A 13,861-nucleotide genomic window follows, 5' to 3' on the forward strand; every position below is an offset into this window, starting at 1 on the left:
CAAAAATTATTTTTTTTAATTTATTTGTTTACATGCTGGTTATATTCTCAGACCAACTATTTCTATTGCTGATGTGGCTGCTGCTTCTACCTACTGGTTGTCTAGTCTTTCAGAGAAGTTTTCTGATGACCCTGATAGTGCAAATCTATTGGGTTTGCTTCAGAGTAACATTTCTTTTTTTTTGTGATGCTGTGTTCAATATTATAAATATTAATGTAATAAAGCATGTCTTTAGCAATTATTGCCAGGAGGGCTTTGTGGCTTAAATCCTGGTCTGCTGATATTGTGTCTAAATCTAGATTATTGTCTCTTTCCTTTCAAGGAAAAAAGTTATTTGGCTCTGATTTAGATTCTATTATTTCTGCTATTACTGGGAGTAAAGGAGCTTTTCTTCCTCAGGACAGGAAAGGAAAATCCAAAGCTTCTAATCATTTTCATTCCTTTTGTCAGAATAAGGAACAGAAAACTGACTCCTTGGTTCAAAATTCAGGTTCCTCTGGTTCAGTTTAGAGACCTAATGCTAACTGGAACAAGTCTAGGCAGGGTAAGAAATCTGTTACTTCTTCTAAAACTGCATAAAGGTGCGGCCCCCGACCTAGAAGTTTTGGTAGAGGTCAGATTACCCTCTTTCAGGAGGCTTGGTTTCAGTCTGCCCAGATCCCTTGGTTTAGAATGTTGTTTCTCAGGGATTTGTGAATTTGATTCAGAACAAGGCCTCCCAGGGGAAGTTTTTTTCTGTCCAATGTTCCAAGGAATCCTTTATAAGCTCAAGCGTTTCTTCAATATGTCTAAAGATGCTTACCTTCATATTCCAATTCACAGAGAACATTACCAGTTTCTGAGGTTTGCTTTTCTGGACAAGCACTTTTAGTTTCTTGCTTTTCCATTTGCTCTGGCTACAGCTCCAAGAATATTTACCAAGGTTCTGGGTGCCCTTTTCTCGGTAATCAGAGCTCAGGGTATTGGAGTATTCGCTTACTTGTATAATATCTTGGTTCAAGCTGTATCTTTTCCTTTAGCAGAATTTCACACCAATCAACTATTGTTGTTTCTTCAAAAACACAGTTAGATTATCAATTTTCCAAGGAGTTCTTTGGTTCCACAGACAAAGGTTAATTCCCTAGGTTTCCAAATAGACTCAGTGTCCATGAGTCTTTCTCTAACAGAGCAGAGACGTTAAGATTGGTGTCAGCTTGTCTGAACCTTCAGTCTCTTTCATTTCTGTCAGTGGCTCTGTGAATGGAAGTACTAGGTCTCATGATTACAGCTTCAGATGCAATTACATTTGCTTGATTTCACATGAGGTCTCTTCAGCTTTTTGTGCTGTGTCAATGATGCAGAGATTATATAATATATTTTTGGATCCCAGTCTCTAACTTGTTGGCTAGATCAACAGTTTATTATTCAGGGGGCTTCTTTTGCTCCTCTTACCTGGGCTGTGATCAAGTCTTTTGGGTTGGGGAGCTGCTTGCAGGTCTCTGACAGCACAGGGGGTTTGGGATCTTCGGGAGGCGAGGTTACCAATCAATTTTCTGGAACTCCTATCTCCTTTTCCATAAAGACAATGTCACAGCAGTAGCTGTCAACTATCAGTTCCCTGGCTATGTTGGAGGTGTCTCAGATTCTCTTTTGGGCAGAAGCCAATTCTTATCTAGTCTCTGCAATTCACATCCCAGGAGTGAGCAATTGGGAGGCAGATTTTCTCAGTCATCAGTCTCTACATCAAGGGGAGTGGTCTCTTTACTAGAGTGTGTTCAATGAGATTGTGGTTCTTTGGGGTCTCCCAGAAATAGATCTGATGGCCTCTTGTTTGAACAACAAATGTCCCAGTTACTTTGCGAAGGTCTAGGGATTCTCAGGCTGAGGTAGTGGATGCTCTAGTAGTTCCTTGGTCATTTCAGACTGCTTATCTGTTCCCTCCTCTGGTTCTTCTTCCCAGATTAATTTCCAAGATAAGGCTAGAGAAGACATTTGTAATGTGTGGCCCTACAGGATTTGGTATGCAAATCTGGTTCAAATGTACGGTTGCCCTCCTTGGCCTCTTCGTCTGAATTCAGACTTTTTGTCCCAATGTCCTTTTTCCATCTGGATCTCAAATCTCTAAACTTGATGGCCTGGAAATTGAATGCTTAGTTTTGAGACATAGGGTTTTCTCAGCTTCTGTGATTGAACTCTGATCCCGGCTCGTAAACATGTTACTAGGAAGATTTATCACCATGTTTGGAAAGCCTTCATTTCCTGGTGTTTAAATCTTGTTTTTTTCCTGGCATTCTTTTAGAATTCCTAGGATTCTTCAGTTTTTTGCAGGATGGCCTAGATAAAGGTCTGTCTGCCAGTTCTCTGAAAGGGCAGATTTTAGCTCTTTCAGTTTTTTTTCACAGAAAAATTGCTAATCTTCCAGATGTTCATTGTTTTGTTAAAGGGACAGTCTACACCAGAATTGTTATTGTTTTAAAAGATAGATAATCCCTTGTTTACCCATTCCCTAGTTTTGCATAACCAACACAGTTATATTTATATATTTTTTACCTCTGTGATTATCTTGTATCTAAGCCTCTGCAGACTGCCCCTTTATTTCAGTTCTTTTGACAGACTTGCAGTTTAGCCAATCAGTGATGGCTTCTAGGTAACTTCACTTGCACGAGCACAGTGTTAGCTATATAAAAAACATGAACTAACACCCTCTAGTGGTGAAAAACCTGTTAAAATGCATTCTTAAGAGGCGGCCTTCAAGGTCTAAGAAATTAGCATATGAACCTCCTAGGTTAAGCTTTCAACTAAGAATACCAAGAGAACAAAGAAAAATTGGTGATAAAAGTAAATTGGAAAATTGTTTAAAATTACATGCCCTATCTGAATCATGAAAATTATTTTTGGACTAGACTGTCTCTTTAAGGCTTTGGTTCTCATTAAACCTGTTATCAAGTCTGTTTCTCCTCCATGTAATCAAAACCCAGTGTTAAGGGTTTTGAACATTAACTACTTTCTTGGAAAGTGTTATTTCTTTTGGCTATATCTTCTGCTAGAAGAGTTTCTGAATTGTCTGCTCTTTCTTGTAAGCCTACTTATTAGATTTTTCATCAGGATAAGGCTGTTTATAAACATCTCTTGATGTTGTTAGGGAATTGAAATATTATGTTTGTTTGTTCTTTTTTTTATGGGCTTAAGAAAGGTCAGAGGCCTCTGCTCTTTATTTAGCCTCTTGGTTAAAACTTTTTATTCACAGAGCTTATTTGGAGGCAGGTGAGCCTCCACCGCAGTGGATTACTGCTCATTCTACTAGGTCAGTTTCCACCTCTTGGGCTTTTAAGAATGAGCCTTTAGTTGATCAAATTTGCAAGGCAGCTACTGTACTTGGTCTTCTTTGCATACTAAATTCTAAGCAGCTTTTGGTAGAAAGGTTCTTCAAGCAGTTGTCTCAGTTTTGTGGTAAGCCCTGTTGTTAAGTGCATTAAAAAAATCTGGTTGTCGATTTATTTTCTCAGTGAAAAGGATGTTTTTAAATTCCTCCCTTTATGTTATTACTCATGTACTCCACAGCTTGGTTATTAGTTTCCATGAGTAATGGATCATGGACTCTAACCACCTGTATAAGAAAACATTATTTATGCTTAGCTGATAAATTTATTTATTTCATATTTCTTTAGTTTACCAAAGATATCTCTATTTCCAATTTTTATAAAGTGGTATTCTTCATTCCAAAGATTTTTTTCTACTTTCACTAACTGTTCATTATATTTGAATGGTTGTTCTTTTCTAAAATTTTAAGTACTATTTAGCACTATTTTCAATAGACAAGATATAGGTTGATTATTATTATTTACAAAGCAAGCATTTAGATCATTACAATAATATTTATCTGAATAGTTTTAAGTTATTAATCACCAAAATGTATTTTCACCTTTCATGATATAAAACCAAAGATAAAACCTATTTTTTCCCCTTAACAATAATTGCATACTAAGGTACGATTTCATAATAAATAATAATCAGCTAGATAACGAGTTTTGCGTTATGAGCGGTGCGGTACTAACTTGCAAGTTATTGTCACGCTCACCTACCTACAGTGCTGGTATTACAGGTTTACAAAAACCCGGCGTTAGCAGGAAAAAAGTGAGCGTAGAGCAAAATTGAGCTCCATACCGCACTCCAATACCAGCGCTGCGGTGAGCGGTGGTAAGCTGGTTTTATGTGCTTGTGCACGATTTCCCCATAGACATCAATGGGGAGAGCCAGCTGAAAAAAAGTCTAACACCTGCAATAAAGGAGCATAAAGTTCCGTAAGGCAGCCCCATTGATTCCTATGGGGAAACTAAATTTATGTTTACACCTAACACCCTAACATAAACCCCGAGTCTAAACACCCCTAATCTTACACTTATTAACCCCTAATCTGCCGCCCCCGACATTGCCGACACCTACATTATCCTTATTAACCCCTAATCTGCCGTCCCCGACATCGCCGACACCTACATTATACTTATTAACCCCCTAATCTGATGCCCCCAACATCACCGCCACCTACCTACATTTATTAACCCCTAATCTGGCGCCCCCAACGTCGCCGCCACTATACTAAAGTTATTAACCCCTAACCCTAAATCTAACCCTAACCCTAACACCCAATAACTTTAATGTAATTAAAATAAATCTAAATAAAACCTACTATTAATAATTAAATAGCTAAATAATTCCTATTTAAAACTAAATACTTACCTGTAAAATAAACCCTAAGCTAGCTACAATATAACTAATAGTTACATTGTATCTAGCTTAGGTTTTATTTTTATTTCACAGGCAAGTTTGAATTTATTTTAACTAGGTAGACTAGTTAGTAAATAGTTATTAACTATTTACTAACTACCTGTAAAATAAAACCTAACCTGTCTTACACTAACACCTAACCTTACACTACAATTAAATAAATTACATAAATTAAATACAATTAACTAAATTACAAAAAAAACACTAAATTACACAAAATAAAAAAAGAAATTATCAGATATTTAAACTAATTACACCTAATCTAATAGCCCTATCAAAATAAAAAAGCCCCCCCCCAAATTAAAAAAAAACCTAGCCTAAACTAAACTACTTTTGCGTAGCATTGCCCCAAAGAAATCAGCTCTTTTACCTGTAAAAAAAAAAATACAAACAACCCCCAACAGTAAAACCCACCACCCACACAACCAAACCCCCCAAATAAAATCCTATCCAAAAAACCTAAGCTCCCCATTGCCCTGAAAAGGGCATTTGGATGGGCATTGCCCTTAAAAGGGCATTTAGCTCTTTTTCCACCCAAAACCCTAAGCTAAAAATAAAACCCTCCCAATAAACCCTTAAAGAAACCTAACACTAACCCCCAAAGATCCACTTACAGTTTTTGAAGACCCAACATCCATCCTCAACGAAGCCGGTAGAAGTCCTCAACGAAGCAACAGAAGTCTTCATCCAACCGGGCATAAGTCTTCATCCAACCGGGCATCCATCCGGCGCGGAGCAGGTCCATCTTCAAGACATCCGGCGCGGAGCATCCTCTTCAATCGACGTCTTCTTCCGAATGCGGTTTCCCTTTAAATGACGTCATCCAAGATGGTGTCCCTTAGATTCCGATTGGCTGATAGATTTCTATCAGCCAATCGGAATTAAGGTTGAAAAAATTCTATTGGCTGTTGCAATCAGCCAATAGGATTGAGCTCGCATTCTATTGGCTGATTGGAACAACCTTTAAAATATGTATTACAAATACATGAAACATTAAAATCCCACTTCTGTTAGTATGAAATCTTCAGTAACAAATTAATAGGTCATTAAACACTATGACCTAGATTACAAGTGGCGTATAAGTTAAATCAGTAGCGCTCCTATTCTTGCACTTGTATTACAAGTCCAATATAATGTGCAGTGAATGACTTTGTGGAATATACAGTGCTATGTCTGCAATTTTAACAGGAATTTGAAAGGCCTCAATTTCCATAATTAAATTACAGGAAAAGGAAACAATCATACACATTGAAAGTATTTTGCAAAGTGTTTTTACTGCGTATAATTAAACAATTTACATTACAATCTTAAAGTTTATAATGTTACTTTAATGGTAAATATTTGTTTTGCCTCATACGCAACTATGACTATGCTTTCCTGTACTAAAGCAATAGAATTTAGATTGAAATGGCTTTAGTGCAATGACTGCTGCTATATAAAAAATACTAGAGTCAATACACTCTAAACTAAAGCTCATTAAAACCCTGCTTAAGTTGCCTTGAGAGAACAAATATCATTGTACTTTTTTGATATGGTAAAATAAATACTGGTATCTCAGTCAGTGATTCATGGCCTCTAAAATATGTGCCTGATAGAGTAGTGTTAAAGCAAATGTAAATATATCTATAGAAACTTGCACACCTGTTCTAGCTAGACCTCTTGAGTCCTATATGAATGCATGTGTTTCCTAATAAGTTGTGAAATACAGATATGTGTAAGCATTTTTTATTTTGTTTCCATAGAAACTGATTTTATAAGAAGTCTGAGCAAATACTGTTGGCGATACATTTGATCAGACCGTGTAACCAAGTAGCATTTTTGCAACATATTATATGCTTGTGTGAAATATATAAAACCTTAAAATGTGCCTGCCACCCTGCTTTTAAAAATATCTATTCAATAATAATAATACCTGTTATCAGTGCAGCGAGTCGATTAAGTTTGAGGTTGTGCGCTATACAAGTATCCAATTATTATTGTGTTTTCACAATGCCATTGTTAAATCTTATATTAAAAAAATAATCATGTTGTTAAAAAGAAAATCACAAAATATATACCGGAAGCTGTTGGAGTGTATACTGTGAAGACCCTAATTTGCTTTGACTTTGTTATTAAAATGTGTCCCTCTAAATCAGTTGATAATAACTAGAGACGCGTGCAAAAATGCAACAGTGACTGGATTAGTGACCTGAGGGTTGAAAGGCAGAAGATTGTTATATCTGCGTCCTAAAAACAAAATATGTTAGCCAGTGTATTCAAAGAAAGTAACAATACGTTTGCAAGAAAATAACAAAAGTGATGTACAGGTGATACCTGTAATCATGTCTCTTTGTCAAGTATGGTAATGTAAAAATAAAGCTCACATGAAAGTATCCACACCGACCTCCTTGTATTCTCTTTCAAATTGGTTGGTCCACACAGGTGAGGTGCTAGCTTGCAGAGCTATCCCAAGCTCCAAACGTATCAATGACAGCAAGGCAAAGCTGCACACTATCCAAGGTAAAGAAGCTTTAGTAGAAAATGACAGCAAGGCAAAGCTGCACACTATCCAAGGTAAAGAAGCTTTAGTAGAAAATGACAGCAAGGCAAAGCTGCACACTATCCAAGGTAAAGAAGCTTTAGTAGAAAATGACAGCAAGGCAAAGCTGCACACTATCCAAGGTAAAGAAGCTTTAGTAGAAAATGACAGCAAGGCAAAGCTGCACACTATCCAAGGTAAAGAAGCCTTAGTAGAAAATGACAGCAAGGCAAAGCTGCACACTATCCAAGGTAAAGAAGCTTTAGTAGAAAATGACAGCAAGGCAAAGCTGCACACTATCCAAGGTAAAGAAGCTTTAGTAGAAAATGACAGCAAGGCAAAGCTGCACACTATCCAAGGTAAAGAAGCTTTAGTAGAAAATGACAGCAAGGCAAAGCTGCACACTATCCAAGGTAAAGAAGCTTTAGTAGAAAATGACAGCAAGGCAAAGCTGCACACTATCCAAGGTAAAGAAGCTTTAGTAGAAAATGACAGCAAGGCTAAGCTGCACACTATCCAAGGTAAAGAAGCTTTAGTAGAAAATGACAGCAAGGCAAAGCTGCACACTATCCAAGGTAAAGAAGCTTTAGTAGAAAATGACAGCAAGGCAAAGCTGCACACTATCTAAGGTAAAGAAGCTTTAGTAGAAAATGACAGCAAGGCAAAGCTGCACACTATCCAAGGTAAAGAAGCTTTAGTAGAAAATGACAGCAGCGTTTCGGGTCACCTGCCCTTTATTCAAGCTAAAAAGGTTCCCCCGAAACATTGCTGTCATTTTATAATAAAGCTTCTTCACCTTGGATAGTGTGCAGCTTTGCCTTGCTGTTACTGGTACAAATGAAGCTCAGCTATATTTATATACAGTATATAAGACTAGGTATATGTATTTAAACATAACACATGTAAACCATGAACTTTTGCTGTATGTAGTTGTGTAGTCAATGCTTTGGGAAACGTTTTATAGGGCTGTGTGAAGATGTCTGTGACACCTGGACAAGACTACTTATGAGTGGTTAACAGAGTGCAGGATGATGTAATCTATATGTGAAGAGGCTGCCTGTCTCCATAGGACCAGTCATTTGTATTATTAAATAGTTATGAGAGAATGTTTAAATATATAGGAATTATTTATAGTAAATTTGCAATGTCCTTAAGAAATATATGAGTTTATAAAACCATGACGGCATCAGAATGAGGCTCCCATTGGAGCCTATGGAAGTGTGCTCTCATGAGCGCAATGCTCCCCAGCGCTCCACTTGTTATCTGGCCCTAAGTTGCCATAGAGGTGATACAGATCAACATTTTGAAGCAATTATCCCTGTGACAACTTAAACGTCTAGCAGCGCCATAATTCTACGCTAGATGGACATCTTGCTTTATATTCTGATAAAAATAGAAGAGGCAAGAGCACAGCTTTAATAATGAATATCTGAGCCAGCAAAACATCAGTCCACGTGTAACTCGTCCTTTTTGTGTTTATCCAGAGTAGGATTATACCAATTGACATAATGTGCTTGGCATAAATGTATAATGTAGTTAATCATTTGTTATTGCTTGTTACTATGAAGACTGACCAGCCTGATGAGCGGTGTCCTTGGATGTGGTGCACAGCTTCAAATAAATTCAGAACTCATCTACATTTTTTACTAAAGTTTTTGTAAATTAACCAAGAAGGAGCTGATCCATCTTGCTCCACAGTAGCAGATGGATAGTGACTCCTCATGAGAAACTAGGTATGAACTGTTATGAGGTCACTAATGCCTCTTAAATGTACATGGTCCTTCCATCATTAATTTATTACATGTTTTTCAAAAGGAGTACACTACATCACTATACATTACACTGTAGGGGATTACAAAAATAACTAGAGAATTACATGACTCGTAAAAATAATTTTGACAGACAAATGCTTTATTATCTTATAGTTATTTTTTTTAAATAAAAATTCCAGTGATGTTTTGGAATTGTAATAAACATTTTTATTGTCATTGACTTTTAGGCTGCATGTTTAGCTTTTCCAGTGCATTTATATAAAAGCAATTATTTACTATATTGCAAATGCAGATACATATCTTTCAAAAGAGTATTTTATCTTATCTCTTCTGCTGTGACCAGTCAGAGTCAACTATAAATAAGCTCCTATCCAGACCTATCACTACGTGGAATATTGTAAAGTCAGGGTTTTAAAGTATGCAATATGCACCCAGTTTCTCTGGAGACAAAGTTTTTAGAGCTAAACTATAGGAAAAGAGGGAAAAATATGTATAATTAAATATTTTGGGGGATTTATTTTTTAATTCTATGTCCATCGTTTTATATACTATTTATATAGAAATTAGGCAATGTGTTTGTTTCCAGGTGAGTTTATTTTCTGAGACAGGAGTGTCCTTCCTAAATCTCCATGCTGCAATGCAGCCCCCCCAGTATTCAATAGCTACCCCCTCACTTTTGCATTTCACACTCCTTCCTTACTTCTCAATCCTAAAACACATGGACATCATAATCTCTGCAACTGTCTAATGCCTATCCCCATTGTTATCCAGTATATAGAGGTTTGTGACGCCTGCCATAGAAAATAATTATTCATTTGAACTTTCTTCATAGGGCTGAAAGAGCAATTTATGACAGATTGTAGAAGGATTATAGCCACGTGTCAGGTAGAAGCAGGATACCAGTCTGACAGTTATTTTGCTTGTTAGCTTCTCTGAATAAATGGCGTTTTAGAGGGTTATGAAGGGAAATTTAAAGGGACGCTTTACCCAAATTTTTTTCTTTAATGATTCAGTTAGAGCATTAAATTTTAAGCAACTTTCTAATTTACTCCTATTATCAAATTTTCTTCATTCTCTTGGTATCTTTATTTGAAATGCAAGAATATAAGTTTAGATGCCGGCCCATTTTTGGTGAACAACCTGGGTTGTCCTTGCTGATTGGTGGATAAATTCATCCACCAATAAAAAAGTGCTGTCCAGAGTCTGACCCAAAAAAGCTTAGATTGCTTCTTTTTCAAATAAAGATAGCAAGAGAACAAAGAAAAATTGCTAATAGGAGTAAATTAGAAAGTTGCTTAAAATTGCATGCTCTATCTGAATAACGAAAGAAAAATATTTGGGTTCATTGTCCCTTTAAGAAAAGAGTCTGACAAAGGAAGGGGTGACTTGAAAGACATTCGGAATATTTAATCCCAGAGGAGAGACGTGCTCCTTTATTATTAGTTATCCCTTCCTTTATAAGAAATGTTCTTGTTAAATTGTAATAACAAGAACGTTTCTTAAATTTAACATAAATATAATTTAAAGGGAGCTAAAAAAAACCTGTTTGCTATTGCAATCACTAACTGTTTTCCTAGTATATTGCAGAGGAACTATTTATAATTAAAAAATATTCAGCTAAATTACCAGAATGTGCCCTTAACACAACTTTCTAATCTTAGTTCTGTTTAGTTTTGCACAATCTTCAGTAATATTTGAATTTACCTGTATAATGCTGACGACTTCTGGGCTTGCTACCTGTTTTTTCCCTATTATCTCTTGCTTAGAAAATGGGAAACAACATCTGTTGTTAAAAGATTAATCCCTTGTCTCGGTTGGTATCTATAGTTCTCTGTTGACTTCCTCTTGAGCTGTGGCAAGTTATGCTGAACTGATGGGAATTGTAGCTGTTGATTTAAGCTGTAGAATGGTTGCTTCATAGACCAAGTAATAAAGGCATCTGGCATGTCCTTTTTTTCTTACTTAGTACACATATTTGAGAAATAGACATAGCAATATTCAGAGGTGTATAAATAAAATGAAAAAATAATAAAAAAAATATGTTCAAATATGGTTTCCTTTTCCCCTGTATGACTCTAGGGGGGGGCGATTTAGTAAGATGCGGGCAGACATGATCCGCTGTAGTGTATCATCACTAAATGCCTTATCATTGCACAAGCATTCCTTGTGAATGCTTGTGCAATGATGTCAATCATCCCGATCAGATACGATCCGGATGATTGCTGTTCGCCGCCTCAGAAGTGGTCTTAAGGCCGCTGCTTCTTAACTTATGTTTTCGGCGAGCCTGAATGCTTGTGCATTATTCGCAGCTACATAAATCTACCCCTTGATGTGTGTAATACCTCATGCATTGTTTAAAGGGATAGTAAAGCCAAAATTAAACTCCACTTGATTTGTTTACTTCTATTATCAAATGTTCTTAATTTTCTTGGTATCCTTTCTTGAAGAATAGCCTCAGGGGCAGCACTGTACTACTGGGAATTAGCTGAACACATCTGGTGAGTCAATGACAAGATGAATATATACCAGCTAGCTCCCAGTAGTGTATTGCTGCTCCTGAGCCTGTCTAGGTAAACTCTTCAGCAAAGGATACTAAGAGAATGCAGCAAATTTGATAATAGAAGTAAACTGGAAAGTTGTTTAAGATTGCAAGCTCTATTAGAATTGTGAAAGTTTAATTTTGAATTTTCTGTCACTTCAAGTATAAAGGTTTCACTATAAGTCTTTTAAATTAACTTTTGATCTCTAAAGTTCATTGGAGCGTTCCTTGGTTTTGAGAGTTTTAGTGAGAACCTTAATTATCACTCTGTATATTGTAAGCTCTGCAGAGCAGGGCCCTCCTACTTCTGTATAAATTATTTTCTATCATAACAGAAATGCAATTATTCTGCACTTCAGGGGCGTATTTTGGCCAAGACAAACAAGGCACTTACCTAGGGCGGTATATTTGGGAAGAGGGCAACACTTTTTCTTCTATAAAGGTAAGACGAGTCTACGGATTCATCCTTTACTTGTGGGATATTCTCCTCCTGCTAACAGGAAGTGGCAAAGAGCACCACAGCAGAGCTGTCTATATAGCTCCTCCCTTAGCTCCACCCCCCAGTCATTCTCTTTGCCTACTCTAAGTACTAGGAAGGGTAAAGTGAAAGAGGTGATAACATATTAGTTTTTTATTTCTTCAAGCGGGTATTACTAAGCTTGCATAAGGGGCTAATAAAAAAATGGTTGACACTGAGTTTGAATGTTTGTGGGCAAACGTTTTGGGAACTGGGAGTGCTGATAACGTTTTTGGGAACTGAAAGAGATTATTTCAATAACGTTTTTTTTTTGTGACTTTATTGAGGGTACACTTGGCTTCTGGTTTGGGTTTCAGAACCCACATGGCTAGTTTGGAACCGCTCTGGTGCGGTTCCTTTAGGCTGTAAAAACATCGAGTGAGATGGGCATTTTTGCGCCTCAGTTGTGCAGTTGTAATTGCAGAGCAAGCAGCAAGCTCCAACTCCGGTGGGCCATTGTGGAAGTGTTGGGCCAAATTGAAGCTTTAACTCCATTTTTCCAACCCCTGAGGGCAGGTAGACGCCACAACCAGGCTGTGGCGAGGTGCAGGGGGTGTTTTTGTCCGGATTTAGGCCTTATTAACAATCCGGTTTTGCACAGTAAAGGGTTAACTGTTCCTTTCTTTGTGGGGCAATCTCAGCTGCATTATCTGTATATCATATAAAAAAATTGAAAGGATTGGTGTATTTTAAAGCAGTTTTGCAGAACGTGTATGCTTTTTTTCTCTTAAAGGCGCAGTACCGTTTTTTTAAGATTGTTATTTTTTCACTAAATAAAGTGTTTTCAAGCTTGTTTGTGGTCATTACTAGCCTGTTCAACATGTCTGACATTGAGGAAAGCCAATGTCCAATGTGTTTAGAAGCCATTGTGGAACCCCCACTTAAAAATACGAGACTGCTGGACAGCAGCCTCCTGAAAGAATTACAGCTCACTCTACTAGAGCGGTGGCTTCCACATGGGCTTTTAAAAATAATGCTTCTGTTTAACAGATTTGTAAGGCTGCGACTTGGTCTTCGCTTCATACCTTTTCCAAATTTTACAAATTTTATACTTTTGCTTCTTTGGAGGCTATTTTTGGGAGAAAAGTTCTTCAAGCAGTGGTGCCTTCTGTTTAGCCGTCTGTCTTGTCCCTCCCGTTCATCCGTGTCCTGTAGCTTTGGTATTGTATCCCACAAGTAAAGGATGAATCTGTGGACTCGTCGTACCTTATAGAAGAAAAGTACATTTATGCTTACCTGATAAATTAATTTCTTCTATGGTACAACGAGTCCACGGCCCGCCCTGTCATTTTAAGACAGATTGTATTTTTTTATTTTAAACTTCAGTCACATCTGCATCTTTTAGTTTCTCCTTTTTCTTCCTGTACCTTCGGTCGAATGACTGGGGGGTGGAGCTAAGGGAGGAGCTATATAGACAGCTCTGCTGTGGTGCTCTTTACCACTTCCTGTTAGCAGGAGGATAATATCCCACAAGTAAAGGATGAATCCGTGGACTCCGTGGAAATTAATTTATCAGGTAAGCATACATTTCCTTTTTTTGTATCTTTATTTGTATGAAGCTTACAATTATTAGTATTATACAGTATATAATGGGATATTTTGCCTAAAGAGCTTACATTCTAGGGGAGGAAGTGATTACCCATGGATCTTATAGTTTAGAGGTGTGTGTGAACATTTACTTTGAAAATGCCATAAAAAATTCACATTACTTCCTGACCAAAACATATTATGGCCAAATAAGGCCTAAAACC

General features: G+C 37.1%; 1 protein-coding gene across 1 annotated transcript in view; it reads left to right on the forward strand.

Moving 5' to 3' along the window:
- Positions 1-13,861, forward strand: part of ADGRV1 (adhesion G protein-coupled receptor V1) — a 1,190,013-nt gene that overhangs the window by 771,536 nt on the left and 404,616 nt on the right.

Source organism: Bombina bombina, chromosome 2 (genome assembly GCF_027579735.1).
Source record: "Bombina bombina isolate aBomBom1 chromosome 2, aBomBom1.pri, whole genome shotgun sequence".
NCBI lineage: Eukaryota > Metazoa > Chordata > Amphibia > Anura > Bombinatoridae > Bombina > Bombina bombina.